Genomic DNA, 27,981 nt, shown 5'->3' with positions numbered 1-27,981 from the left:
AGCTACAGGGGCGCCTGGGTGGCACAGACGGTTAAGCGGCCGACTTCGGCCCAGGTCATGATCTCGCGGTCCATGAGTTCGAGCCCCACGTCAGGCTCTGGGCTGATGGCTCGGAGCCTGGAGCCTGTTTCAGATTCTGTGTCTCCCTCTCTCTCTGCCCCTCCCCTGTTCATGCTCTGTCTCTCTCTGTCCCAAAAATAAATAAAAAAACATTGAAAAAAAATTAAAAAAAAAAAAAAAAAGCTACAAATACTCTGTGGGCCTGAGTTTAGCCACCAGATCCTGAGAATAAAAGACTGTATGAAGAAAGGGTTTATAACTACTTGGGGTGAGAATGTAAATTGAAAGAAACTAAGCTTGTAATATCTTAACTTTCTGATCTAAACTATGGATAATTTAAGTTTTTGTGAATTATGTACATTCATTCAGAAATTATTTTGAATGACTTGTTTATCAAGTATCGTTCTAGGTCTTTGGGATAAAACACAACTTTTTCCCTTGTGAAGCTTATTTTTTGTTTGTGGAGACAGATAAATAAATGAAACAAGATATTCCAAGTGGCAGTAAGGGCTATGGAGAAAAACAAAATAGGTTAAGGAGGAAAGAGCCAATGAAGATGGGGCTGGACAGACAGGCCACGCAGAGAGAACAGCACATATAAAGGCCCTGAGGCACCACATGCTTATCAGATCAAGGCACACCCAAAAGGCCTACGTGGCTGCAGTAAACAGTGCAAAGGGGCAAGTGAGAGGAAATGAAGTCAGATAGGGTTCACTCTGCTTGATGGAGATCCTTGAAATCTTTCTTGCAGAATAATATCATCATCTGACTTGGGTTTTGAAAGGATCATTCTGGTAGTATGTGAAGCATACCCTATAAAGAGGCAAGGCCTGTTATAGGGATAACAAGAAATGACTGCAAAGGTCCAAGTGAAAATTTATGGTGAACTGAGAAAAAGTCACAGCAGAAGTTATACGTGGTGGCCACGTTGTCCTGGTCATATGTCAAAGGGAGAACTCTCATAATTTACCGAGAGTTTGGTTGTGGGAACTGAGGGGAGTCAAGAATAACTGAGTATTTTGGCCTGAGAAACTCAAAGATAAATATGACTTTCAAACACAATGAGAGAGTGTGAGTTTATCAGACTGGGGGGTAGGGAGATGTGTACAAATCAAGAATTCGATTTTGGGGGTGCCTGGGTGGCTCAGTCTTTAAGCATCTGACTTTGGCTCAGTTCATGATCTCACAGTTCGTCCCTGCATTGGGCTCGAGCCCCGCGTTGGGCTCTGTGCTGACAGCTCAGAGTCTGGAGCCTGCTTCGGATTCTGTGTCTCCCTCTCTCTCTGCCCCTCCCCCATTCGTTCTCTCTCTCTCTCTCTCTCTCTCTCTCTCTCAAAAATAAATAAACATTTAAAAAATTTTTAAAGAATTCGAGTTTGGACATGCTAAATTGGGGAAGCCTATCACACATCCAGATGGAAATGTCAAATAGGCAGTTGGATATGAGAGATCCAAGTTCAGGAGAAGTCCTCGAAAAATGAGTCCACCTAGGAAGAGAAAAGATAGACATGTTAAATCCTGTGGGATGCACAAATATTGAGAAGACAAGAGCAAGAGAGACTGAAGAGAAGCAGCCAATGAGGCAGGAGGAAGAGAGAAAACTGTTCTGGAAGCCAGGTGAAGGAAATATTTTAAGAAGGACATGTATCATATCCAACACCACTTAAAAGGCTGCATACAATGAGAATTAAAACACCGACCACCAGGCTGGCAGTGCAAAAGTCTCTGGCAACCTCAATACAAGTTGTTTTAATCCAGTACAGAGACGAGAACCTGATTGGAGTTGGTTCAAGAGAGAAGAGTACAGGAAGTGGAGACCGTAAGTATAGGTCACGTTTTGGAGGAGATTTGCTGCAAAGAACAGAGAATTAGGGTGGCAGGTTAAGAGTCTGGGGCATCAAGGGCAAGGGCAGGTTCTTTCAAGGCGGGAGCTATTCTAACATGGTTGCATAGGAAAAACAGTTAATGCAAGAGTGAAGGGGAGATATTTCAAGAGAGTGATGCTAGAGCAGGTAACGGGATGGGGTACAGTGCACAGGAAGGTCTGCCTTAGGAGGACAGAGTACAGTCAGGGTGATAAGAAGGAAGAGAATATGGTAGATGATAGACACAGAGGAACGGTGGTGGATACAGTCATGGGAGAGGTTTTCTGACTGCTTCAGTTTCCTTAGGAAAAGACACAGCAAGCTCATCAATTGAGAATAACGGAGGAGGAGGTTTGGGAGTTTGGGGGAAAGCTGTGGAATAATGGCCCAACACAACAGGAGAACAAAGAAACTGGGGAAATGTAGTATGTTTCCTGGCAACACTTAAGAGTCCACTGGGGACCTGTGGTCATTAATACATTTTTTAAGTCGTTGTGATAGTGTGCTTTCCTCCAGGCTCGGTCAAGTTCTCAAGTACAAGGGCAGAGCATTCAGAGTAAGATTTAAGGAAGAGCGAGGGTTTCCTGGGATAGCACCATGCACGGGTCGAGGTCAACACGTTGGAGTTCCCCGGGAGGTCACTGAGTTGCTGGCGTCTTACACGTTTAGGGACAATGAATGGGAAAGATAAGAAGTACCGTTCAGAGGATGAGATCCTTGAGGTTAAGATTATGGAGGGGACAGAGATGTTGGTAATAACAAATTCTAGAGCGTAACCATGGAGGTGGGTGATTGAGGATGGAGAAACAGCTGGCTGGAGAGCAAGGCAATGAGGGTGAGAGGCCATCGCTCTGCAGTTACCCAAACGGCGGCCCTGAGGCTGGCAGACGGGAGAGGACACCAAGAGCAAGGGAAGCCTGTGCAACCCTTTGGCTGTCCTGCCGATTGCGCAAGGACCCACAGAAAGCGTTGTATGGGAAACAGGCATAACTCTGTGGGGTTCCTCTCCTGTCATGTCAGTGGCACATTCCCACACATGGAATCCTGCGGACACCTCCTGGCAGCCATGAGAGAGGGAGTAAATCTATAGTAAAATCGGAAAAATACACTGTATCTAGTTATACGACAATTTTGCACTCTGAAGTTGGTCCAAAAGATTATCTCCTCTGACTCACTGGGAGGCCTTTGTCAGGGAAGAACCACAGTGAATTCATCATCGTCACCAAGGACATGCAGTAATATCAGGACAGGGTCAGCTTTCTCTTCTGCCTGATCAGTTACCTCCCTTGTCCTTCTTAGAAAGAAAAGAAAAGAAAAGAAAAGAAAAGAAAAGAAAAGAAAAGAAAAGAAAAGAGAAAAAGAGAAAAGGAGAGGGGAGGGAAAGGGAGGGGAGAGGAGGGGAGGGGAGGGGAGGGGAGGGGAGGGGAGGGGAGGGGAGGAGAGGAGAGGAGAGGAGAGGAGAGGAGAGGAGAGGAGAGGAGAGGAGAGGAGAGGAAAGGAAAGGAAAGGAAAGGAAAGGAAAGGAAAGGAAAGGAAAGGAAAGGAAAGGAAAGGAACAGAAAGAAAAGTGGATCTGGGTCTTTTTTTCAGTTCTATCAACCTTCATTTCCAAAACCCTAAACAGAGAGAAGGTGAAATGTGGATGAAAAGCGGTATATGGACCGCTTAGCAAAAACCATGATCTATGCATTAAGGAATAGAGGTTTAAAAAAAAGTTCCTCCTGTGCCAACTAGCTCACAGGATAGAGAACCTAGTTGCAGTTAAAACTGAGATCTTATCTAATGTCTTTCACACCCCTCCATCTTTACTTAACATTATACCATGAATTATTTTGTCAAGACAAAATAACTTGCAAGAATATAATTTTTAATATAGTATGCCATAATTAGGACACACTGCAATGGCACAGCCAATTATCCTACTGCTGAGTGTTAAAGTTATAATTTCATAGTCATAAATGACACTAAAGAGAGAAATACTTTTATACAAGTCTGTGTCTGCATTTCTCATAATTTGCTTTAAATAAATTCTGGAAGTGAAGTATATAAAGCATTTTAATGAGCATTCTCATCTCTGACCCTCTCTGTTTCCCTCTCTCTCTCCTTCTCTCTCTCCATTTTTCTGTCTCTGTCTCTATAGAGAGAGAATGGATGGATATTCAAATTGCTCTCCAATAAGATCAGAGCTGTAGCAAAATCTCACCAGTAATATATAAGAATATCTTCTCACTATTTTGATACTCCCTCATAGAAACTAAATATTAAATTTAAAAACTGTCTCATTGTTTTAAGAGTACAGAATATTTTTTAAAAATGTGTTGGCTGAGAAGATAGAGGTTGTCAATAATTACGTACCCATTAGAAAGTGGTAAACTTACGGGAGAAAGAAAATTGTTAGAGCACATGTGGGTAGAGCTAAATGAAGGGAGAAGCAGACAATGAAGCCGAAACGGAATTAATATATAGCAGTGATGGGAAACTTCATCCATTCGGCAAGTTGACAATGACTCATTAGCTCAAAGCCGAACACCTATCAAGGTCTGACCTTGATGACATTCTTCATTGATCTGAAGTCAGAAGCAGCATGGAGGAGACTGTCATATCAGAATTAATTCTAATCAACAGGGAGAAATACATTAGCAATGGAAAAATTGCCATGAGACAAAAATAGGTAAGTCATTTCAAAGGAATGGAGAAAGCTTCCTTTGTGTAATTCTATGAGGCAGACCTCACACACAAAGGAGAGGATTTGATTCTTTGGTTCTTTCTTAAGAAAGATGGATTAATAGAGTTTGAAAGCTCTAAAAATGTAATTATCTAGGCATAACTAATTATTCCAATGAGGTACAAAACTGATGGGTAAATGAAAAAATACAGGAGTTCCACACGCTGTTCTCAGTAAATTAAGGTCATAATAGATGCGTACAACATCAGGAAGATTGAGCACATTGCCAAGGACAAAGCCATCGTACAAGCCATGTAAGATTCTGGCTTGGACAAATCAAGAAGGTAAAATCCCCAAGCTAGCTGTGGGCTTATACTATGCAGTGTTAAGAAAAAAACAAGCACAAAAGGGATAAACCCTACTTGAGATTTGTGTTTTGAATGTTAATGGATAATGGAGAGAAATAAAAACACCTCTTGGATTTTTATTTTATTTGGTTGCTCTCTCACCTTTATAACGACCTTCAAAATGCAGAGAACAAAATATTACTAAGAAATAATCGGGGCGCCTGGGTGGCGCAGTCGGTTAAGCGTCCGGCTTCAGCCAGGTCACGATCTCGCGGTCCGTGAGTTCGAGCCCCACGTCGGGCTCTGGGCTGATGGCTCAGAGCCTGGAGCCTGTTTCCGATTCTATGTCTCCCTCTCTCTGCCCCTCCCCTGTTCATGCTCTGGCTCTCTCTGTCCAAAAAATAAATAAACGTTGAAAAAAAAAAAAAAAAAGAAAGAATCAATAATTTATTCCAGCAATGCCTGCGAAAACCATTAGGTTGCGGGCTGTTGGGGAACAGGATATTTGCAAAGTGTTAAGTGCCCTCCACAGATTACTTATATAACCTTCACATTGGAGACACAGGCAGAGCTCACACCTTAACAAAAGGGCCAGTCTTCGCATTCTGGGACATCCTGATACTACGTACCTAGTTTTACGCTTCAATATATGCCAAAAATGCCTAATCTAAATACGAAGAAGGTTTTAGAGATAATTTCCAGTTAACAGAAAATGTTAGAGTTAGAAGACCCAATTGTAGAGTTTAGGATATTTTACAAAAAAATAAAATAAAATAAAATAACCCGATATCCCTCAAAATCAAGGTTATAAAGGAATTTGGGGGGGGGGTAAATGATCTCGACCAAAAGAAATAAAAATAAAATACACACACTTGATTGGACATGGGTTCAATTTTGACCATGACAAGGAACTAGAAAAAGAAAAGGAAACTACACCCAAAGTTAGCAGAAGGAAGGAAATAATAAAGATTAGAGCAGAAATAAATAAATAAAATAGAGACTAGAAAACAATAGAAAAATCAATGAACCTAAAAGGGGCTGAAGGTGAGGGTGTGTGGAGATGCTGGCCAAAGAGTACAAAGTTCCTATTATGTGGGATGGAAAAGTTCTGGAAACATTTTAAATTTTCTGAGAGAGTAGATCTTAAGTGTTGTTAGGACAAAAAAAAAAAAAAAAAAGGTAATTATGTGAAATGATGTAGATGTGAATTAGCTTCATCATGGTAACCATTTTACAATTTAGATATCAAAACATCACGTTGTACATCTTAAATACACACAGTTTTTAATTTGTCAATTTCATTTCAAAAAAGCTGTGAAAGAGGTTAGGAAAAAAGTACTGAAATCTAAAACAGGTTAAGATGATACTATTCAATTTAGATGCTATAAATTATCAAGTCTTCTCATTCAAATGAATTAGACCCTAATATGTTCAAGGAACAACTAGTGTACTTTGTGTAATCAAGGAAAATGGCAAGGAAAAATAAAATATGTAGTTTCAATTAGCCAAAAGTGAAGGGTGAAGTAGAAGTTCATGTCTGCAAATTAAGCATCAGTAAGCTTGACACTCATCTTGGTCACTTCACAAAACCAGTGGTAAAGGGTAAAATACAACTACTCTAAAAAGGAAATCATGATTATCAGGACTTAAGGTTTCACTACACAGAGAGGGGTCAAATCAATCATTTCTGATTTAGCAGATTAAAAGACTTGATCAAATGATCAAGGGGGTTTTGTAGACATACTATTATCTGGATTTAAGTAAGACAGTTTGTAAATGTATCACTTTGAAAAATTTTTAATTCGTTTAATGTTAACATTCAGCAATCCAACAGAAGAGGAGAAGCCAGCAAAGGAATCTAAGGAGTACTGCATGAACTAAAAGAAAAACTGAAGAAAATGGTGCCATGGGATCCCAAAGAAGAGAAGGATTTCAAGCAGGAAAGAGAGAACAGTTGTGCCAAATGCTTCTCAGAAGGCTGGCAAGATGAAAATCAAGTTAAATCTACTTTAAGATTGTAGTCACTGGTGACTTAAATACAAACCATTTCACCAAGTGGTAAGGACAACTGGCCAAGGGAGTTGGGTCAAAGTGGTTCTAAAAAGAAAGATGGAAAAGTAGAGACAACAAACATAAATAACCCTTTCAAAGCATTTACCTAAAAACACAAAGAGTTGGAGAAGGATTTTTGGAGGGGTACTGGTTTTTTTTGCAAGACTGATCTTGAAGAATGTTTGAATGTTAACAGAAATTATTTTGAGAGACAGTGAAATCAATGCTGTAACTTAAAAAGGGAATGAATTGAGCAGCAGGCTCCATATATACCAAGAGGAATGCAGATCAGAATGGAGCAGTCAATATACGTATCAAACGTATGAGAAAGAAGGCAGCGTATGAGGGAAAAGATACATGCACGTTGGTGGATTTGGTAATTTATTTTTTAGATAACCTTGAAGTTAGGTCATTAGTTTAAAATTTGGAAAGAGGGCAGAAGTAACTGAATATAAACGGAAAGAGCTGTGAAACAATCATCTGAAAGGATGAGCAAAAGGCAAATTTTAAAAATCTTAAAAACACCCAAAAGTGGGGTTTGGAGCCAAGACATGTTGTAAACAGTGGAAAGACCATCTAAAATATGGCCAACTTCTCATCAGAAGCAATGGTGGACAGAAGACAGTGGTACAACATCACTACCATGTTGAAAACTCAAAACCACCAGCCCCAAAGTCTGGATCAAGCAATAATACCTTCAAATCCAGGTGAAAAATAAAGCATTTAGAGATAAGCAAAAGTTGAGCACATTTGTTACCAGCCAAACTACACTACAAAATACACTAAAAGTGGTTTTTCAGGCAGAGGGAAGCTGGTACCAGAAGGAAGACTGGAACTAGACGCTGGAGAAAGGAATGAAAACCACAAGAAATGGTAAATCAGTAAGTAAATATCGATTTTTTCCCTTCTCAATCTCTCTAAAAAACAAGTCTGTTTACAACACAAGGCAGCATCTGGAGGGCAAGAAGACAGAGGACGATAAAGATTGATGACATTAACTTCAAAGAATCCTTAGTATGAAAGAAGGACAAAGATGACCAGGGATCGGCAAGAGGGTGAAAGAAAAGTAGCTCCCTCTATTCGTTTTTCCAACAGAAAGCTTTTATTGGTAGGGGCTGTCACTTTCGCAATTATTATAAAAACATTACTATACCATGAAGCACCAAGCAAACATAATAGAATCCCCAATTTAGAACTGTTACAGATTACTCATCATACACAGTTCAATAAAACTAGGAACCTATGTAATATTCAAATAACAGACTCCAACTAAAGATTTTTAAATGATACAGGATCAGGAAAAATGGACATGAAAATAAAACACTTTTAAATTAAATATTACCTAGCATACTACGGAAATTTTTTCTTCCTCAGATTCGGAAAGAATTCCTCTTAAATACCAGCCATAGAGCCATTTTGAGGGCCTTTTCCCCCTAAGTTTTCCAATTTCTTTCATAGCTGTTTATCATTTGACTCACATTTTTTGTCTTGATTCAATGTTTATAATTTATGTTTTTGCTCTAAAATTATCTGTTGAATCCAGATTCTCATGTGTATTATATCCAACTTTATGTCACCTTATTTTAAAATTTGTTAGTTCATTTATTTTTGTTCTTTTTAATTTACTATTGAAAACACTTAAGCTGATGGATTTATTTCTTAACAGGCCTATGATAATAATTCATCCATTTTCCTATATAATACTGAAATCTCTATCTACTGCAAAGATGGATTGATAGGAGGTTGGGAAACAACAACAACAAAAAAAGGTTTTCAGGAGTTATTTCTATAAGTGAGACTATGGTCTCCTTTACCCCCAATTCACTTGAATGGAAGATCTACTTGGTCAAAAATATAATCTCATTTACAGCTATACTGCCAGTAGGAGTCTGATAAATATTTGTTGGTAAGTGAATGAAACAGTAGAAGAATACGATAAGATGTATTCGTGGAGGTACCAAAACAAATGAGAACCTTGAACTGATTCTTGAAAAAATTCACCATCTGTTTGGTGGGAGAGGAAATGAATGGGAAAGGGCAAAGAAGTAAAGAGAGCAATATTCCAGGGCAGAGGAAATCAGAAGGTCCAAAGGGAAGAGACAGCTGGGTGCTCTCCCCTGCAGGTACACGTGTACAGCTGATGTGCAGATGGGAAAACAGAGTTCATGGAAGACGAGTCTTCACCAGCAGGTAAGTCCTCATCCTGAGGGGCATTTAGGACACTAATGATTTGGGGTTTTAGGCAATAAGCAATAAAAATCTAATAAAGGGTTCAAAGGAGCTGTGCGGCATGAGATTCATCCCAATATATGCTCTCTTAGAGGTGTAGTATCCGTGGTGACACAAAGCTCAGACTCTGAAGTGAAACCAACCTATGTGCCAATTCCAGCCCTCGCAACTTATCCTGAGTAAGTCACTTAACTTAACAGTAACTAGATTCCTCATCTAAATAATGTGGATAACAACTCTTGAGACAAACAGTGAATTCAAAGAGCTTAGTTCAACGCCAGGCATATATACACTATATGTTTACAGTTTTTATTGGTATGAGATCTCATGTCAACAAAAGCTAAAGTGCACTGGGTTTGTCCAGCAAGATTTCCCCCACCTGAATTTATTCGCAGGTTGATTCTATACACAGACCCTTCCCAATGGTGACAACTGTCCTTCCTCCTTCAGTTCATGTCTCAACTCTTCTTTTTCTCTTACTCCTGGATCTTGAGCCACTCCCCAAACAAGGTTAAGAACTATGCTCTCATCAAAAGCCAATTCAATTCCTCCTTGAACCCCCTCTACCTGACCCACCTCTACCTTTTAGCCATTTCCACTCTGTTTTCCTTAACTCTGTTATACTGACCACAAAGGAAAATCCTTTCATTCTTAAGCTTGTGTTTACTGAAGGACAAACCTTTCTCCAGCTCATTTTTGGGAAACTTCACTTTCCCCTGTAGACTCTCCTTTTGTTTTCAAACTCTCTCAGAAGTCGCAAATTTACCCACATCCTCCAAAGCCTCAGCACTTTTCCTTATACTGTCTGCCATTTTCAGACTCTTGTTTCAGCACGTTGAATCAATAACCCTCCTTTGGAGCGAGAGTAGGTTTCTTGGGGGCTAGGACTCCTGGTTTATGGTCTTCCCTTCCTAGGATCCCTCTTGGTGATTTCTGCACCTGTGGGAATGAATCACGCAAACCCTGGTGTGGTACTTCCCAGACATCTTCTATATCAGTTCTCATCACACCTGTGGCCCTCACACATCACGTGGTAAGCCAGGGTCGTCCTTGTCAGAACCTCCACCTACAATGGCATATTCTGGTATTACACCCTGTAAGAATAATCCCAGACGCTAATTCCTGCTCCCACTAAATCTACTCTTTAAAAAATTTTTTTTTAATGCTTATTTATTATTGAGAGATGGAGAGACACAGAGCGTGAGCAGGGGAGAGATAAGAGAGAGGAGGAGACACAGAATCCGAAGCAGGCTCCAGGCTCTAAGCTGTCAGCACAGAGCCCAACCCGGGGCTTGAACTCTCAAACCCTGAGATCATGACCTGAGCCACAATTGGTTGCTTAACCAACTGAGCCACCCAGGCAGCCCAGCACTAAATCTACTCTTGAGCTTCCACTCTTGGATGCTTTCCTATCCTCTCAAGAGCTCAATCTCTAGTCTTCCTTCTTTCTTTAGCCTGGAAACACAGCCCATGATTTCAAATCTACACACAAATAACTTGTGAATGAGCCATCATCTTTTGACCTGACCAAATCACCATTTCATATTATTCATCTGAATGAAATATCTTTCTTCTTCATTTGGCAAGCACCACCTTGAGTTGGTTACAACTCAAGAAAAGTATGATTTGAGTATAAGTATAGGATTTTTAAAGTTTAGTTCTAACTAAATTTTGACAAGGATGTATAAGATGTCAGGAGAAAAAGTTAAAGTAAATTGTGTGTTGCCTTTTTACTTGTCTTTCTATTTAACCTTTTTGAGAACTTTTTAGGGGCAATGTAGTATATTTGACTGTAAATATAGACTGGCATTCTCCATTCTTTCACTGAAGAGTTGATCAGAAAAATCAGAGAACTAAAAATCAGAGGGATTTTTAAGGAATGATAAGAAATTTAACCCCACGGTTGGGTAAATTAATCTGGAATATTAAATAAAACAACTCCAGGGGCACTTGGGTGGCTCAGCCAAGGTTAAGTGTCTGACTTCAGCTCAGATCATGATCTCACCATCCATGAGTTTGAGCCCCGCATCGGGCTCTGTGCTGACGGCTCAGAGCCCGGAGCCTGCTTCAGATTCTGTCTCCCTCTCTCTCTGACCCTCCCCCTCTCGCACTGTCTCTGTCTCTCTCTCTCTCAAAAATAAAATAAAAACATTTAAAATTTTTTTTCTAAATAAAAAATAAAAATAAAACAACTCTAAGTGAATTCCATCTTAAACCAAAGTGTTAGCTTTTATCAGTGTTTACCGAATATGTCCTTAGGTGAAACAGAACAATTAAATCTTAATCTTGGCATATTTGTAGAGTATATCTTATATTATTCATATAAATTTATGGCATCATATTTGGGGAGGGGAGGACAGTGGGTACCCATCACACTAGATATTAAAATAAAGGACTGCATTTATTTGGGGGTACTGTAAATCAGATCAGTCACACAGAGTATTAGGTCACATGAGCAAACCTAATTTAAAGATTACAGGGGCGCCTGGGTGGCGCAGTCGGTTAAGCGTCCGACTTCAGCCAGGTCACGATCTCGCGGTCCGTGGGTTCGAGCCCCGCGTCGGGCTCTGGGCTGATGGCTCGGAGCCTGGAGCCTGTTTCCGATTCTGTGTCTCCCTCTCTCTCTGCCCCTCCCCCGTTCATGCTCTGTCTCTCTCTGTCCCAAAAAATAAATAAACGTTGAAAAAAAAAAATTTAAAAAAAAAAGATTACAGAAAACTAATAAGTCTCTTTTTGGTAGATGCACAAAAACGCTGAAACAAATTCTGCGAAAAGGATTTGATAAATTAATTAAAGCCGATTTGAGGATTACAAAATTTCAAGGCCGCTGAATTTCACAAAGACCTTAAAACAAAATATAATCTAACCTTTAAAGCCTTAGCAATAACAGTTTTCAGCATGGTTTTGATTAAACTATCCCTTTCCCTTCTTCCATTAAATAATCAAAATTAAGAAGTGACTCACTATAAGTCATGCAATGCCTTTTACGGATGCTTAAAGTAATCAGCACTTGATCTTTGGATTTTACATAACGTTACCACATCCAGAGGTGACGATACAGCTAGCTTAATTTGGCTCCGTGGAAATAACACAGAATTAGGTCTCTAGTCGTGACTACTCAATTTGCCTTCAGAAGGGCACGTAGGCAACAGAGGGGATACAGGAGATGAGCATCTTTCATGGTGACCAAGTGGACATCAGCCATGTTAACTGACCTCTCTACGTCTCCATTTCCTCATATCTAAAACTGTTTCCAGATAACAAATTGTTTTGTGGATATAATGAGCTAATATATTATAAAGATCCTACTGGCATATAGAAAGTGCTCTATAAAGGTTAGCTGAAAGAAATGACCTTGCACAAGGAAAACTACATCAGGTCACAAACCTGAGATTTTAACCTCATTGTTAGGCACAATTGCTCTGCAGTAAAACAGTTGTATGTTCACACTGATTTTGTCATTTACAGGCTGGGTGACCTTGAACATGACATCTAATCTTTCTGGGCCTCCTTTTTCTCGTGGAACTTGGAACATAACAAATTCTTGATCCATAATAGTAACAGTAGTAATAACAGCATTAACCCAAAGTCTCAGAAAGAAGCCATCAACATGACCAACTAAATTTATCAGCCACTGGAAATTTATAAGCTTTAAAGACGTTAAGTCTGTCTTGGGTTCTAATTAAGTCCCATACCCATAAGACTTAGTCAACTGTCTGAAAACAAGACCCTGCAAAAGTGGTCTTGCTGAAAGAGTAAGAGAATATGATTACTAAGGGGAATATTAAGGAGTTATCTCGAGGCACCTGGGTGACTCAGTCGGTGACTGAGTCAAGTCGGACTTCAGCTCAGGTCACGATCTCACTGCTCGTGGGTTCGAGCCCTACATCGGGCTCTATGCTGACAGCTCAGAGACTGAAGTCGGCTTCGGATTCTGTGTCTCCCTCTCTCTCTGCCCCTCCCCCATTCATGCTTGTTCTCTCTCTCGCTCTCTCTCTCAAAAATAAATAAATATTAAAAAATTAAAAAAAAAAAAAAAGAAGTTAATCTCATATAACGACCAGATCGGGGATATAGCTAGAGCACTGACAGGAAGAAAGACACAAGTCTGTCTAGCGGAGAGAAAACTTGTAAAGTCTAATACAGCACAGTTGTTAGGATGGTCACAATAGGGCTTCCGTTGTCTCCACTCTGAACGTGAAGTACAAAGATATGCTACCACTGTTTCTTCACACTAATCAGTCAATGAAATCAATTCTGCCAAAGAATAATGACCTTCATAAGGAAGTTCAATCCAAGTTTTTAACAGGGCAAGTCAGCCAAAATTGCTCAAACAATGTTTCCACTCCACTACTGCTGTAGTCACACGTGTAAATGCATAGTGTACGCACATATTAGGGCTACTAACTTTAATGTTTAAAGCACATAACTTTGGACTTACACTTTTTAAGTTTATTTCTGAGAGAGAGAGGGAGAGAGAGAGAGTTGGAGGGAGCAGAGAGAGAGAGAGAGAGAGAGAGAGAAAGAATCCCCAAGCAGGCACACTGTCAACGTGGAGCCCGATGCAAAGCTCAAACCCACAAACCGTGAGATCATGACCCGAGCTGAAGGCAAGAAGAGCCGGCCACTTAAATGACTGAGCCACCCACGTGCCCCAATCTGGACTTTCAATTAGATGCATTTCAGTGAGAAATCCAACATGTAGAAATTTTTTAAAAATCATTCTTCGATATACCAAGATTTCTGTACTACAGTATTCTAAAAATCAAAACACGGACTTTAAAAATAGTAGCACTCTGCTGAGTCTGCCAAAATGTTCATGTTGCGATACATACCCTTAGGGAAACAGCTGGAACAGCCTTACGCCATTACACTAATCCACTGAATCCGCTCATAATTGTTAAATAAACAACTTAGCTTTACATTAGATATGGGAGATGGGGCAAGTAATAGATACTTTGAAAGACACGGAAATTATTTTTCAGGATTATTACAACAAGAAAGGGTCTGAGCTAAAGAGAAAATACAGTACGCAGGACCCATTGAATTATAAAAATTGTGTAATTACGTGAAATGGCTATTTAACATACAGCGTTTTAGATTTATATCCCTTTTCCCCTCCATGATACTTAGCACACTAACTGGTGTTTACGGTACCCCTCAGAAATATTTGAGGAGGATGTGATATCAAGAAGTGCATTCTTGTGTCCTTAGATCAAGTCCCATAGAAGAATTATATGGATTTATTTTAATGTATTTCAATACAGAAAAAGATAAAAATCCAAACAGTCATAAACATGGAAGTTCATCCTCAGGATACCATCTGAATTTGGAGGCTTCAATAAAAGAAGCCATGCATGGAGAAGGTCATCCCCAGGCAGCAAAAACGTGGCACATGTTGTTTACAGCCACTGGACCAGTGGAGATCCAGTCTCCATATTGGCTGAAAATCACTTTGTTTTCCTGCTAGTGGAAGCTCGGCTTCCAGACAGAAGCCACTACTTTCAACTCATGTATTACAATCGACTAAGTATAGTCAATAACAAGAATTCTAATATGACATACTGAGCTCTTACTATGCATCAGGAAATGCACTTTTCCTTAGAAGGAAGACTAAGGTCATTATTTAAAAGCAGAGGCAATAGAGTTAAACCACGCGGGTGGCCAGCCTGGCTCCATCATTTACTAGCTGTGCGACCTCTCCGTGCTTCGGTTTCTTCCTCTGTACAACGCACCTAATCACAGTACCTACCTCGTAAGTCTGTTGTGATGCAGTCCTTAGTTACGTAGGAAGCTGAATGCATAGTAAGGACCGTCTGCAGAGCCTGGAGGTGATCAAGGGGCATCAGTTCGTTGCATGGGAAAAGAAGGTATGGATGGAGCTTAGAAATGTATCTGGGCTGAAGTATCCACACCTGTGCGTGTGAGGCCTCTCGTGGTGGGGGACAGAGCCGAACATGAGAAAAGAAGTCACAAGCCAGAGGCCGGCTCCAACACCTGCCGTCCCCTTTCCAGCCCAGAACCTGGAGTGGTCCAAGAAGTTTAAACTCAGACCTGCACGGCCAAGTCATAATGAAGGTGACTTGGTTAAGATGGGAGAATGGAACATGTTTTATGTAACAGACCTTTAGCTTGGTTTATAGTTTCTAGATGTTTAGCCAAACATTATGTGGGCCTACCTGTATGCTTCTACTCCAGACCCTGCTAATGTTAGGGGAGGCTAAATAATACAGATACAAAAACTAGTAATAAATAATGAATAATAGAGCCATAGCTGAAACTAGAACTTCTCTCTTCCTCTCAAAAGAACTAAAGAGCTCAGTACCACAGAGAGAATGCAGTGACACAGTAATAGGAAAACGTCAGGGGAGACCCGCATCCTTCTTGATAGTGGGTTCAACCCAGGCAGACAGGCAGTCTCGCTCCTAAGTCTCTGCGATCACTGTGAGATGATGAACCCGAGAAAGATAATTTTTCAAAACTCTGCTTTCTGGTACGACAGCTACCATATTTACTAGAAAATAGATGTCTCCAATGCTAGGCTTTTTCCTAATGAGACCCATATGCAGAAAGGAGAGAAGGTTGGCCACAGAAAAAAGAGCTCTGCTTGTCAAGGCACAGGCCCCCACGCAGAAAGCCTGTTTTCACTTTGCAGCCCAGTGAGATGTTGACTTTATCATCAGTAGAAATGCTTGTGAGCCAGGCTGCGATCTCAGAGATCCGGGGTGGAGGACGCCGGCACACAGAGGGTGTAGCTTCGTCTCCACACCAACAAGGCAATCGCCAGCGTAGACGTGGGCTGCATTGTTTTCCAGCCTGGCAGCTTCTCTTATCAGAAGCCGGCCAGCTAAAAAGCAACGTGGGAGGTCTCCGAAGGCTACCTCTGTTCAGCAAAGCAAATGCCATATCAGTTTGGTTTGTGTTATAGGGATGGGCAGTGTGAATTATAATGAAGCTGAGGGCACTCTTGCTCCTTAGGAAAAGGAAAAGGAACTGGAACTGTGGGGCCTTTGTAGGAAAGGAAACTGCCAGGGAATCCAATCGGCACAGAAATCAATTTCTCACGGCCATAATTCAAGGAAACGGGGCAGTATGTAATGACGTGAACACGCATTTTGCTTTTTAAGATTTGAACTTTCTTCTTGGCTACCATACTATGTTTCAAAACAGCTGGGATGTTTTCCTCTCTCATCTCCATCTACGAGCACTTTTGCTAACATGGGAATCTGTGAAACCCAGACTCACAGCATGACTCATTACTATTGTCCCCTTGACTTTTCTCAGCAACTCATCCTGCATCATTTCCCTTCTCTCAAGAAGCAAAATCGGTAAGGAGAAAAATCAATGGTTTAAAACATACGCTGATCATACAATGAGAAATATACCAAGATACATTCGCTAATTTTGCTTTGACTTCCCACTAGCACATATTTGGAAATTCATACACAAAGCATGTTCAAGTACAAAACTATATTATTCATGTAATAAAGCAATTAGTAAATTTCCATTACTTCCCCCCCACCACCAATACACCTAGAAAAAGAAGTCTATGGATTTTGTTTTCTGATTTATATTTCCACCAAATGTGTGTCCTTGAGTCTTTTTGTAGATCTGCTATGAAGATAACAGTTTAATGCATTTTAAGGACCAATGGCAATGTTATTAAACATTATTAAGTATTTTTAAAAATATGTTCAGAATTTGAAGAGATGGGAAACTCCATGTAACTTTTTTATTTGACTGGACAAAGTATGACAGCTCTGACTTTGGTCGGATCAGCAGATGAAGAGCAATGCTTAGGTTAACCCTTTAAATACAGATACCAATGTTTTCATGGCACCTTTTCAGAGAAATTCAAGAGCAAAGATGTAGCACTTCACGTCATGTGATGGAAAAGAGGGGAAAACAGCATCACACTCTGGTCATCAGATCAAAATCTCTATGAGAAAGATGACACCATGACAGGATGTGGAGACACAGAGGGGATACTACAGAGGTAGGACTGAGGACTCTCTTCTAAACCAAACTCAACGCAGCAATGCAGAATAGTATGGAATCTAACCCATGGAATGGACTTAAGAAATCAGTGATGAGACCTTCTCATGTGACAAATGAGCAAACCGAGGACCAAAGGTTTCAGTACCTTCAGCAAAATGGCACGGAGTGGAGGAAGCCTCCAGCCTTTGGATTTCAAGGGCAAGAGCCCGTGCCTCCCTATCCCACTGTCAATAGTGTTAATAACATACCATTAAGTATTCATTTTTTAGGTAACAAAATCTTAGAATGAATAACTTTATCAGCGATGCTTTTTCTTAGGGCAGAGAATTTATAAACACAAATCAGCATGAGTTCCCATCCATTTATTGCCACTTCTGCGTTTCCAGGACAGAGGCAGCATCTCGCACAAGAAAAACACCTGGACCGAGCAAGAAAGACCTCTGTACTGTCAATTAACCAGTCTTTCAGTCATGACAAAATTATTTGAACATTTTTTTTTTTCATTTTAAGTTTCTTTGAGACAGAACGCAAGCAGGGAAGGGGCAGAGAGAGAGGAAGAGAGAAGGTCCCAAGCAGGCTCTGCACCATCAGCATGGAGCCCGAGGTGGGGCTCGAACTCACGAACCTGGAGACCGTGAACTGAACTGAAATCAAGAATCCCACGCTTAAGTGACTGAGCCACCCAGGCACCCATATTTGGACTTTCTGAGGTTCAGTTTTATCATGTATATAATCATGATAAAGATCACATGACCTGCAGACCTTTGTGAAAATTAAATTCGGTGACCAAAATGGAAATACCAAGCCCTGTGCCTGCCACCTAGGAGGCGCCCACATGTAACACAGAAGAGGAGGACATCACACCTGACATTTAAGTGGGGATATAATAAACTTTAAAAAAATAAACACCTAGAGGAAAATTCCAAACTGTTAAACAAACACTGGCATTTTAGTAGTGCGGTGATAAAAATGAAGAAAATAGAGACTGAAGACTTTTTGGACCAACGACAACAAAAAGAATGAGCGTGGGGCAAGGCACTGAGTCCGTGGAGAAGACGTCCTCAGCTGGAGATAGTACGTCGGCTGGACTTGGCGGGCAAAGCTGTCCCAGGCGTGAGAGAAAGACCAGAGCTCAGAGGGGCAGACGTGGAGAAGAGGAGACCGTCGCAGGCCCAGAAGGAATGAGGAGGACAATAGTGGCAACCTGTGGATCTGCCCCAACAATCTGCAGCCCGGTAAAGGCCTTGAGTGCCAACCTGAATGGTCTGTACTAGATCGAAGAGCGGAGGAATAACGAAACAAAACCAGCAATGTAGACACAAGCCGCCTGGCCATCAAGGGTGTGATGGATTATGCTAAGAAAACAATCTTCGGGCAGGTGGAGAGCAGGGACAAAGGCAGTTCAATAATCCCAGAAGAAGCGGATGTCAGCCTAAAATAGGATGATGGTGAAGAAGTCCAGCTTCTGGCCAAAAACCTACGTGCGATCTTTCGAGCCTGACCATAAGCAGTTGCAAATAAAGGCTCTACCGCGCTGGCCTCAAGGAGAGAAGCCACCTTCCCTGCCCCAGGCTGGGGGGTGTGGCCAGTCTCCAAAGGGAGGTGCCCTCAAGGACTCGGCCCCCTGGCCAGACTTGCTTTGATGCGTATCTGCAGTGTGAGCCCAGGGCCCTCCCTCCAGAGGCCTCTTTGTGCAAGGCTTGCCACTGAGGCCTTCCCCTGGCACCTCTGGGGGCAAGGGGTGTGCCTGGAGATACATCGTTCAACGCTGACTCAGTAGCCAGAACTTTCCCCCCCGGTACCCCTGCCTTCCCCATGCACCCTCCCCATCCCTCCTCTCCTGGGCCCACAAAGTGGCAGGTGTCTTTGTTCGGGAGTTAGGACACAACCCCCCCTCCTGTCTGGGAGGGTACATCTGGTCCTCACCCAGCGCTGTTCCGTGGGGGGGAATTTTCCCAGTGCTTCTCCTACCTCGGAAAGTGATTAAAAGCTCGCCTGGTACTTTCATTTGGCTTGTTGTCTTAATTGACTACTCCAACACCTGGCAGCTCAGCTCTTGACAGGTGGCACGGGGAATTAAAAAAAAAAATGTTCAACCTACAAGAGACCCTAGTTCTAATTGCCATTCTTGTTTTTAAGCAAATCTCCTACATTCTCAGTCACCACAAATGTAAACTATGTTTACAAAACATTAGAGAAGGCTTATTAGAATATGAAAATTAGCTTTAAATTCTTGCAGCAATGATCAGAGCAGTATTTCAAATGAAATATAAATTGCTAATGTATCTGCAACGTACTAAAAACCAGTACTTCACGGTGGGGACTAATCTGAACAAAACTTTCACCTCACTGGCATCCGTGATGCAAACTGAGAAATCCAGAGATCTCTAACCTACCGCATTTCAGAAACGTTACTGAAAAATAGTAAACTATGTGGACCTAACGTCTCATACAACTAGGACGATGATGAAGTAGCTGACATCTATTTAAGATCAGAGATGGGGGTAGAGGGTGAGAAGTGGATTTATTCCCCTGCACTGTGCCCATCGCTGGCATTGAATATTCAAGCACATGCACAAATCAGGGCGCAGAGATACCGCGGCGCCTGTTGTGGCGTTTTGTGAAAATACTGCCGCTGAGCGATTGCCAGAGAAGCTCACCGTCAGTGTTTCTGCAAGGCTAGCAGCTCCTTTGCACATCCCCCTCCCCCCGCCCCAAGCACGCCCCGCCCCTCCCCTGCTCCAACCCGCACTTTCATCCCGGCCTGGTCCCTCATCACCTGGTCCTCTGCCAGGCCTCGCTCCCCCTCTGTGATGGGCTGCTCGCTTCCCCGCGTGCCTGAGTCCCATGGCTGAGGACGCGGTCACTCCTACAGCGACCAGGTGTGAATGAAGGAGGGACAAGGCTCGTGTTCTCTTCCACTTTGTGAATTCTGATGCGTGCATTAACATGTGACATTTAGGATGGAGACTCTGAGGAACAGGTCTTTTTGGTCATGTCGGATGTAAGCTTTTTACGATATAACCGTGTATTTTCCCAAACTATTGAACTGTACCACTTTTCAGGACGTGATCAAATCGTTGCTTCGTATCACGAAAGCAAATTGCAAAAAAAAAGCAAAAAAGCAAATTGTTTCTTTTTTCCTAATGTGATTACTCGGGCACCTTTTTTGTCACTGATTGTTTCCTGCTGAATACTTATTTAATATACAGACCTTAAAACTGGCTTTTTGAATTTTAAAGCTATACTCAAAGCCATACTCAAATTATACTCAAAGCCAAAGAATCCGGAAGAAGTAAAACGAAGGAAATCTGGGTGAGCTTTGTTTTTCGGTTGCAAAGGGCCCGTAGCCAGTGAGGATGTAGGTGAAGGGCAGAAGCGGGTTACACTGATCCCCTGGGAAGCTCACTGTACCTCCATCAGGAAGGGTCACCATTTATGAGCAGAGACAGAATAGAGCCTTCACAAATCACTAATCCCTATGAAAAGGACAAAGTCGGATTTAAAACCCAAAGTTTGAGAAACATCTAAGGACACGTGAACTTTTGCATGCAATGTATTTTCTTTTACAGAAGCCATCTTTCACTTAGAAATGGGAGAAAACCTCCCTCGTGTAAATTAAGCTTGTTTGACTCTGATTTTGTAAAATCTGCCCTAATCCTACAAGCCCTATGCCGGCACCAAGGGCTGGATATAACAAAGGCTTGCTGCTGTTGTAGGGATGATTTCAAAGCACGTTGCTAGACACATATCTGCACAAACATACACTGCCAACTGCATGACTTTCTTATTCTAAGCCACAGAATGAAACAGTAACCTCGCACTGACATCCAGGAGTGAACTGCCTTTCTCATGCATGTACAAATTATTTTACCACAAATTTAAATTCCCTGCCTGCCTTCTGTGTTTTCTCATTTATTGCCCAGCTATACATTTTGGAAACTGTGATGGAGATTTTTTTTTTTTTAATTAAGTGAGAAAATAAAAATTCATCATTGCTTGAGTACAAAATGCCTCAAGTTCCTTGTAGGCTAATGGGGAGGATTATTATTGTTACAGTTCAACAAACTCGTCACTTTGACACAACTAGAGGTGATTTCTCCTCAGCTGGTCCTAGGCAGGCGAGAGGAAGCCCAGCCCAGCTACAGACAATGACTGACACCTGCTGGATTAGAAGAGCCATGAAAAGCAAAAAGTTCAAGTATGCAAACGCTGACAGTTAACCATTCTAGAATCCATCCATGTCTACAATCTGTAACACAACAAGGCTGGTATAAATCCTCAGGAATAAAAGGGTAACGCGGTGTCAGGGGAGAGAGACAACGCGTGCTTCTGTGGTGTTGCATTAGGGCAGGTCCAATCGAGGGAGACCCAGAGCATTAAAAACCTCTGTAAATACTGTGTTTCTGTTGCCTGCAACTTTCTATATCTTAGTGTTGATTTCTTTAAGCTAATGGATTCCCATCAGCTCGGCTCTGCCTGGTCTTTGCCAGCAATCAAATGATCTTTGCAAATCTAGGACCAAAAAATTAATCAGATTCAATCACTACAGGGCTCAAAGTACAGCGTGGTCCCCAGCTGGAGAAATCCCTGTCACCAGACTTTGTTCGTCCACTGCTTCAACTGGGCTTTCAAGCTTATTTTCCATCTTAAAAACGATTTCTTAATGAAGTGAGGGGATGGCTACTGAAAGCCTACCATGTTGTTTCATTTAGGCTGCACTACACTCCCAAGAAGTAGACATTTTTCATTTCTTTTACAGATAAGCCAAGCCAAAGATGTGAGGGAACTTGTCCAAGATGACACAGGTTGTAGGAGGAGTAATTAACGCTTCGGTTCTACCTTACCGCAAGATCGGAACTTTTCACTGTGCAGACTGGTTCAAGGGACACGATATTTTCGTATCTTCCGGTGCCGGTACCATTTCATGCCACCTTTTAACTGTGCAACTTTTATTAACGATAATAAGGATTGTCCATAAACACTAATGGGAGACCCTGATTCTTTATTCACAATCTGGTTCTGCATTTGCACACTGTCTATGAGCAAGTACTTTGTAAAGACCCGCAGACCATTAAGACTGTATTTACCAAGGAAACGAGAGGCTGTCTTGGGTACGCCTGGGTGGCTCAGTCGGTTAAGTGTCCACCATCGGCTCAGGGCATGATCTCGTGGTTCACGAGTTCGAGACCCACATTGGGCTCTGTGCTGATGGCTCAGAGCCTGGAGCCTGCTTTGGATTCTGTCTCTCTCTCTCCCTCTCTCTCTCTCTTAAAATTTTAAAAGAGACACAGAGAGAGCCCTCCTTTCCTTCCTCTCCCAAGTACACATTTAACATGTACTCTGGATCTCCAGTTTCTTTGCTTGTACGATGACTGAGATGGATTAGGTAATCTCCTAAGATTTCTTCTGAATGTATATTCACCGCAAAGAAAAACAGGCTGAGCTGTCAGGTTCCTTATCATGCTGGAATAACACACTCAGAGAATCAATAGATACTATACTCCCCATTCAGTAATTGAAAGAAGTACTGTTTATTTTTCAGAATTTTTGTTTTTGTTTTAATGTCTTCTGACAGTTGAAGTGAAACTAAGTACTCAGAGGTAGTCTATTTTTACATACAAACATAGCCACTCAGGATGTTTTCTCGCCTGGTATAAAATTTGGAAAATGGAGCCCCTAGTCTTTCAGTGGTTTGGAAATGCTTACTCCACCTATACAGGAAAATAGCTATGATCAAAACCTAACAACACATGTAAAGATGACCAAAGAATTATGTTTTATAATACAGAGATAATTTCTATAAGTTACAATAAAAATATCAAATGTAATACAAACATCCTATCAGCTCTTAAGAAGTCAACTGTGTTTTCAAATTTCCAGGGGCTAAAAATTTTTATCATTTTACTTCCAAAATGGGAAACAGTGGTCTGGACATCATTTTAAATATCAACGTAGAAGGGAAGAGTAACACAATATAAATGTGTTCTATAATTACTCAAATTCTTGCATTAAATATACAAGGGGTTGAATCTTGAACTCAGATAGTACCATCTAGTGGAAATCAACCAAAAATGCTAGCTTTCTTTTGCTATTCCTCCCAGTGCCTAGCAATAACTAATGCAGTGGTCAAGGATCGGAGGGGATCTCCATGCCACAGGTAACAAAAATGTTGGCAACGAAAATGTTACTTGCTTAAGAATAACTTAAACTGACTTACGAAATATGCTGAACAGAAAGTTCTAAAAACATAAAAATCTGTGAGCTTATCCTTAACAGTCTCTCACACAAGATGTTGATAAATGTTCTCACAAGAGGTGAAATATTATGTGTGTGACGTGTGTGCACACAAGTATAAATAAATGTTTATACACACACACATATATATGCATGTATATTTCACCCATTCATTGGCAATCATCCTTTATTTAGAGTTTCTTTTATTCTCTATTTCTGCCACTGTACATTTACCCAGAGCAGTCTTACGCAAACCCCTGTGCTTAGCTCAACCTTCTGTGCACTGACAGCCAACCAAGCCCAGGGTTACAACCACCTTTCTCTTTCTTGCTGCTGCTTATGTTGCTTCCTGAATCATCCAGGACACCCGGTTCACACTGCACTCACTTCTCTATGGTTCCATTTGTGCTACCGTATTAAAAAGAGGCCCCCTCTGATGCAATGTGGCTCTCTAGTTCCCTTCGAAGCTAACTCTGGGTATTGGTAAGACCGTGTTTGGTGAAGATGAAAAATTGGCTTCTTGATAAAGTGGCACCAGAAAGAACAGCCCCTACAGGAGCGAGCAGACTCACTCTGTATCCCTGACAGCAGCCATGGTCAAGATTAAAGAGAATACAGGTCTATGGGAGTTTCAGACCTGAAAGTTGGCTGATACCTTCATACTGTTCTGCATATATAGGTTACAAATAATTCTCCGACTCTGATTACAGAACTCAGAGCCTCCTCTACCTCTCGGACTCTCTTGGATTATGAGTAAAAAATAAACTGGGCGTCTGGGTGGCTCAGTCAGTGAAGCATCAGACTTTGGCTCAGGTCATGATCTCACAGTTCATGAGTTTGAGTCCTGCACAGGGTAAGCTCAAGCCTCCCTTCGGGTGAGCCCCATCTCTCTCTGCCCCTCATAAGATTCTCTCTCTCTCTCTCTCTCTGCTCCTCACTCACTTGTGCTCTCTCTCTCAAAAAAAAATTTTTTTTAATAAATGTATATTGTTATTAAGCAACTGAAATTTCAGGGTAATTTGTATTTTGGCATAATCCAGACAACCCTGAGAGAAACAAATAGTTAAATATAAAATAAATAAAGCAACTCCTAAATCTACTTCACTGGGGAAACAAATATACCTTAACATGATGCAAGCGAGGGAGCGAGGTATTACCCAGTCTCTGTGCATCAGGCAAGTCGGACCTTTCCTGAGGAAGCTGTGTATGCTGAATATGCCTGCGACTTTCGGACACAGTGACTGAACAAGGGCCCCAGAGTGCATGGATATTTAACCTCTCTGACCTCTCATTCCTGTCTTGCTTCATCATGTACCTGCATCATAATTCTGCTTGATAATAAAGATAAATATCCTCAGTCAAGAGAGTAACTTCCTCCCAACATGTGGATCCCAAAAGGGCCAGGTTCCTGTTTCAATGTTCAGTTCAATAGAACCATCTTTGTTTCTTTTGGGGATGGCGGGGGCTGAGGGATGCTATTCTCTGGAGTGTAGGGCCTTTAGAGTAGAGCAGTGATGAGAAGGACAAGAAGCACCCCAGGGTCATTAGTGTAAACAGGAAAGATGGCCCCTAGACTCTGATGATGGCCACGAAACACAGCACCACCTGCTGGTTCCAAGTATGTATTGCATCCTACCAGAGAGTACCACCAGCTTGCAAATGTTGCAGGTCAGGTGACTCTATAAATTAGTCTTCATAAAGCCATTCCACCATTATAAATGACCAGCTATTCTGGATATGCTTATTTTATTGCACAAGAATCAGCCTTACTTCTTTTGCCCTAAAACAACTTCGTCATTCAGAAAGTGTGTCATAAATGGTACTAATACTGTGAATTAGGCACTCAGAAAATTCACAGCTGGTGTCAAAAAACACCAATCTGTATTCAAAATAAGTGTCCAGGGGCACCTGGGTGGCGCAGTCGGTTGGGCGTCCGACTTCAGCCAGGTCACGATCTCGCGGTCCGTGAGTTCGAGCCCCGCGTCAGGCTCTGGGCTGATGGCTCGGAGCCTGGAGCCTGTTTCCGATTCTGTGTCTCCCTCTCTCTCTGCCCCTCCCCCGTTCATGCTCTGTCTCTCTCTGTCCCAAAAATAAATAAAAAACGTTGAAAAAAAAAATTTAAAAAACAAAATAAGTGTCCATTCCAGCAACGGCAAGTCCCTGCGTTCTCCGCCTTAGAAGGGGTCCGATATAACCAAGTGACCCCCAGGCGACAGGACCGCCCCCCATTTTCCTTGGCATAACATGATATTACGGGTCGACCATCCGTTGGTCAGTGCCACTGGGACTCTGAGTAGTAAGCAGGGGTAGGAACCACTTCTCACGTGGCAAGCACGAGGCTCTTTGTGGTTGAACCCATGAAAACCCGCCATCTTTGCTAACACGGCCACTCTGTCCTGAACCCATTGAACAAGAACCAGAGGAGAGAAAAACAGAACCTAACACCTATAAGACACTCGGTCATTAAGACCTATGTCTTCAGTGAGAGCCCTTCAGAGCATTTACTTGAGTCACTAACGTTTTACATTCTTGGCACATTCGTGGACGTCCTTCCACACACTGTTCCCTAATCTTACCTGCCACCTACTTTCCAACTTTACTCCTTCCAGGAGCTGATCGAGCATCCAAGCCATGAGCAAGTCCCCAAGAATTGGTGAAGGTCCATACCTCTTGCACCCTCTCCATCCAGAGGAAGTACATCATGAGAGTCACTGAGATTTCCTCCTTCATCATCCCAAGGCCATCTCTGGGTACCCTAACGCTAAAAGCCTAACACTCCTAACTGATGCCAGAATGTCGTGTAGGACCATCTAGAAACCAAATCCAAAAAATTTTTCCCTCTGGTAACTCAGTATAGGTCACAGATGTGGACTGAAAAAGGGATGGATGGCAGGGACCTTATTACTTCATCCAGAGCTTGTATGAACCCATATAATCCCTTCGGTTTAATGTTGGAGAACTGTAATGGCTTAAGGCTTCACGGATCAGAAAAAACGTATTTTATGATGTGCCTCTCAAGTCTTACAGTTACCTGGTATTTCAAAGCCTGATAGTAAGCCAGGAAGTATTCTGAAGAGTATTTGCTTTCTGAAGAGAGCAGAGTTTTGCTCCAAAACCCCAAGGGCATTCACCCTAACTCACCTACCAGAGCCAACCACAGGCTCCACACAGCCCCCCGACCAGATGCAGACTCTCACGGCCCCACTGGATCCACCAGGACGTGTGGCGGAATTGCTTGCATAGCCAACTGGGCAAACAGAAGGATCTTCTTTTATTCTGGGCCACATTCAGAGCCATCAGCCCTGGAATTACTGGTTTATTGAGTATTTGGATTGGAGCAGCACCTAACTACGGTATATGTTGTCTCGTAAACCAAAGATGCCCAAGAAGAGAGGGTGCTTTCCCAGCGGCAGTGGATACAAGGGGCTACTATGTGCCTTTCACTTTAGAAGTGATATACTGGGGCACCTGGGTGGCTCAGTTGGTTAAGTGACTGACTTGATCTTGGCTCAGGTCATGATCTCATGGTTCGTGGGATCAAGCCCCGCGTCAGGCTCTGTGTCGACAGTGCAAAGCCTGCTTGGGATTCTCTCTCCACCCCCCCCCCAAAATTAAAAACAAAAACAAACGAAAAAACTTTAAAAATGACACATTATCATTACCCAGATTTCTGAACCCATGGACACTTCACCATGGTGGCAGTTCCCAGAAATTTGTGGGGGAAAAGCTCCCACTCTCTGATATGCATGTATATGAATAAGCTGGTTCACAAAATCCTATCAACATAATGTCACCAAAGTTCTAAATGGGTATTATCCATCCTGTAAGATGGTGATGTAAGGAGGCTCCCTGCTGACTAAATCATAGCAGGAAAAACAGAAAACACCAATGCCCGGAAGCAAGACAGCAAAACTTACTTTAATGTAAAAGCAAACTTCTGGCTTAGTGGGCACAAGAGAAAGAGAAAAATACACTTACCAAGTCAACAGCTCCATAAAAGTTGCCAAGGGCTGTTTTCATTCCAGCAAAGAGATTCCTGCAAACTTGATTTGCCACCAGGTCGAACCACATACCCTAGGAGGCTCTCCTGCCGCGGTATGACTAGATCCTACATAAAGTAAATAAATGCACTGTTTGCACTCACTGTTCATGAGTTCGAGCCCCGCGTCGGGCTCTGCGCTGACAGCTCAGAGCCCGGAGCCTGCTTTGGATTCTGGGTCTCCCTCTCTCTGCAGCTCCCCTGTTCATTCCCTCCCTCCCTCTCTATCTCCCAAAACTAAATAAACATTAAAAAAAATTAAGATTTGGAAAATAAACATTTAAACAAGAAATCTTCTTAAAAATTAAATAAATACATGAATAGATAATGATGGACAGCAGCAGCATGTAGGTCACAAGCAGGTGAATAGCTAGTGTTCGTAGATCGCATACACCTGCCACTCTCCTAGATGCTGGGACTACAGCAGTAGACAAACACCCCACCTCTCCTGGAGCTTACATTTTTTAGACCTTACATTCCTAAGTATTC

The 27,981-nt window shown here is 41.9% G+C and overlaps 1 long non-coding RNA gene across 1 annotated transcript in view; it reads right to left on the bottom strand.

Moving 5' to 3' along the window:
• The window catches only part of LOC147581455 (uncharacterized), a 119,566-nt gene extending 91,895 nt beyond the window's left edge, over positions 1-27,671 (bottom strand). The window contains exon 1 of the long non-coding RNA XR_015249669.1: positions 27,432-27,671. This is a non-coding gene — a long non-coding RNA (uncharacterized LOC147581455). The remainder of the gene's footprint in view (positions 1-27,431) is intronic.
• Between the last annotated feature and the right edge of the window lie 310 nt (positions 27,672-27,981).

This window comes from Puma concolor, chromosome B1 (genome assembly GCF_028749965.1).
Source record: "Puma concolor isolate L17-30 chromosome B1, mPumCon1.1.hap2, whole genome shotgun sequence".
Classification (NCBI taxonomy): Eukaryota; Metazoa; Chordata; class Mammalia; order Carnivora; family Felidae; genus Puma; species Puma concolor.
Note: the sequence above shows the minus strand (reverse complement) of the source record. Positions and strands in the feature narration are given on the sequence as shown.